Raw genomic sequence first — 4,063 nt, forward strand, 5'->3', positions numbered from 1 at the left:
TAAATAGCAGTACGCCATCGCAAGTCTTCGGCTAGTTTGGCTTCTTGGAATATTCCAGCCATAAACTTTGGACTCCGCCCCACCATTTCAACTTATATCTAAACGGTAGAGGCTCCATTAGCCGTCTGGATCAGATGGAAAGTAAAAAGTAGGAAAGTTTGACGACCTTATTGGGGATATGAGGACGTAAAGTTTTCTACACTGAAAGGGAAATTTCATTTTTTTTTTTCTTCATCGCACGGAACAGATGCGGGAATGTGGAAGAGTAAAGATGGGCTGAGATGAAGTGTAATGTATAGGAACAGGGGTAGTGTGAAGTGAAGTGATACTGGTTAGCAAGAAGCAAAAGTGATAGATACAATACTGCGTTAATATAGTGATAGCCGTGAATCTATTAACATGTTAAAGAAGAGAAAACGAAAATCTAAAATGTAAAACAAGTCGCTTTTCACTTACCCTGTGTATATATATCCAGATTATCGACACAGTTTTACCATCATGCGCTGTAGAATCGAACCCGAGCGACCAGGAACAGTTGCAGACTGACAGCGTAACACTAGACGAATCTTACCCGTAACCTGGGTTCGATTCTCGGACGTGCATTGGTAAAGTTGATTAGACTGATGTACCTATAAAAAATGATTATCCATATATATATATATATATATATATATATATATATATATATATATATATATATATATATATATATATATATATATATATATATATATATATATATATATATATAAATATATATATATATATATATATATATATATATATATATATATATATATATATATATATATATATATATATATATATATATATATATATATATATATATATATTTATATATATATATATATATATATATATATATATATATATATATATATATATATATATATATATATATATATATATAAGCACTGACAAACTGCAGATGATGACTGATCTTAGATGAGTGTGTGAAAGGATAAAGATGAGAGTAAATGTGAATAAAAACAAGATTATTAGCTTCAGTAGGGTTAAGGGACAGTTTAGTTGGATGTGAGTCTAAAAGGGAGAAAAAAGTGGAGGTAGTGAAATGTTTCATATATTTGAGAGTGGACTTGACAGCGAATGGAACTCTGGAAGTAGAGGTGTGTTATAGGGTTGGGAAGGGAGCAAAGGTTCTGGGAGCGATGAAGATTGTGTGAAAAGAGAAAACGTTATCACAATGGGTGTGTTTGAAGGAACAGTAATTCGATCAATATTATATGCTTGCGAGACATTGCCTATAGATAAGGTTGTACGGAGGAGGGTGGATGTGTTTGAAATGAAATGTTTGAGGACAATATGAGGTGTGAGGTGGTTTTATCGAGTAAGTAATGAAAGGGTAAGACACATGTGTAGAAATAAAAAGAGTGTGGTTGAGATAGCAGAAGAGGGTGTGTTGAAATGGCATGGACATTTGGAGAGAATGAGTGAGGAAAGGTTGGCAAAAAGAATACATGTGTCAGAAATGGAGGGATTAAAGGTGAACCGAGTGATCAAATTGGAGATATAAAGATGTAGTAAAGGATATTTTAAGCGATCGGGGCCTCAGCACGCAGGTAAAATATTCGTCCCTGGTGAAAATCCTGAGCAGAGAGTTGTGTAGATAATGAAATCCATTATCATTTCACATTAATCAACCTGTAATATATGCAGTTGATTACCCAATTAGTTTAAACCCACATTGTTCTTAGTTATAAAATCATTCTCGTTAAAAATAGTCAACCTTGACCCACTGGTTTTTGAAAAAGTTTGATGGTGCATGATTATGAAACATCGACTTTTCTTTATCACTTATATAATAATGATGATAATAATGATAATGATAATGATATCAACTATTACTATTAGCATTATTAGCATAATCAATTATTCTATATCATTATTATCATTAACAAATTATTATCATTATCATAATTGTTATTACTATTATTATTATTTTCATTATCATCATTATTGTCATTCAACTGTATAATCAAAACTCACAGTTTCCAGTGACACCTTCATCTTCAAGGCTGCGCAGTGATCAGTAACATGGACATGACGGACTCCTTTGACGAGATTTCACTCTTCACTGGTGGTGTAACCATATGCAGGAGTCCGGTAACAGTGCACGTATATTACTGAATATTCTGTCATTAAATTCACAAAGAATCATAATCTTGATATTAGTGAAAGCCTATACAAAATGGAAAATTATAATGTTGATGAAATTTGTAATCAATTCCCCTTCTTGTCCACATAATAAGTTTATAATACGCTCGTTGTCTGTCTTGGACAGTCATTTGTTTATCAAATAGCGTCCTCCCTACGTCTCTTCGTTGTGTATCAACTGACTTACATTTCTTTCTTGTATCTCCCATGATGATGTGATTATTACACGAAAGTGCACTTGGGAACTTATCATGTTTCATTTCCCCGTGGACTCATATTAATGTATATATATATATATATATATATATATATATATATATATATATATATATATATATATATATATATATATATATATACATCCCTGGGGATAGGGGAGAAAAAATACAACCCACGTATTCCCTGCGTGTCGTAGAAGGCGACTAAAAGGGAAGGGAGCGGGGAGCTGGAAATCTTCCCCTCTCATTTCTTTTTAATTTTCCAAAGGAAGGAACAGAGAATTGGGCCAGGTGAGGGTATTCCCTCAAAGGCCCAGTCCTCTGTTCTTAACGCCACTTCGCTGAGGCGGGAAATGGCGAATAGTATGAAAGAAAAAGAAAGATATATATGTATATATATATATATATATATATATATATATATATATATATATATATAATATATATATTATATATATATATGTGTGTGTGTGTGTATTGATCCCTTCAAACGTGAAGATAACTCAATTATGATGTATAGAGTCCAAGTTATTCTGGCTGCCGTGATTGAAACAATATAACTAAGCGTTTTTTTCAACCCCCTGACCTTCTTCTGGCGTTTGATTGACTAATGGGACGAGGTTGGGAGAAAAAAAAAAGATCATAAACTAATCAAACTGGTGTCCGTTTTACATGATGATGATGATGAAAGGTGGACAAAGACTGGTGGTAGGGAACACAAAGCGTCCGACAAATTCATTGCTCATTTTATTTTCCATTCAGGGAAAACTACTTTTGAGGTGAGTGTTTGTTTTTTTTTTCCACCTTTTTTTTTCTATTTTCTATCGGTGACGAAAGTTAATTAAAGCCCATTGTCTTGATGTGTTGAGAAAAACTTACATATTCATATGTTACATCGTTTGCTCTCTGAACATTCTGAGAGAGAGAGACTAGTTTTACACGACGGTATAAAGGAACGCGATATTGAAGCTTTGGCCTTTGACAGTAATTAGAAAACGTTTCTCAAAAGGTCAGATTTCAGATAAGAAAATTGGGTTCCAGTTTGGAAACGTTGCCAAGCGGGCGGTCGACACACCCACACCTGATATGAAATATTTCAATGTGGCGAGGAAGGCGAGAGATGAGCGTCCTCTCACTGGTGAATACCAGATGGAATAAGAATGGAGAGCAGTTGCATCTACGCCACGGGCGGACCGGCCTGACCCAATACACCTTCATTGGCTAGATGGCCACTAGTCACAGACGTCCATCCATGCATTGTACCCCAGCGACCAAGCCTCCCTCTACACAGTGTACCCCAGCCACCACACCTCCATCTACTCAATGTACCCCAGCCAACACACCTCCATCTACACAATGTACCCAAGCCACCACACCTCCATCTACACAATGTACCCCAGCCAACACACCTCCATCTACACAGTGTACCCAAGCCACCACACCTCCATCTACACCGTGCACCCCAGCCACCACACCTCCATCTACACAATGTACCCCAGCCACCACACATCCATCTACATAATGTACCCCAGCCACTACACCTCCATCTACACAATATACCCCAGCCACCACACATTCATCTACACAATGTACCCAGCCACCACACATTCATCTACACAATGTACCCAGCCACCACATATTCATCTACA

The sequence above is a fragment of the Panulirus ornatus genome, chromosome 20 (genome assembly GCF_036320965.1).
Source record: "Panulirus ornatus isolate Po-2019 chromosome 20, ASM3632096v1, whole genome shotgun sequence".
Classification (NCBI taxonomy): Eukaryota; Metazoa; Arthropoda; class Malacostraca; order Decapoda; family Palinuridae; genus Panulirus; species Panulirus ornatus.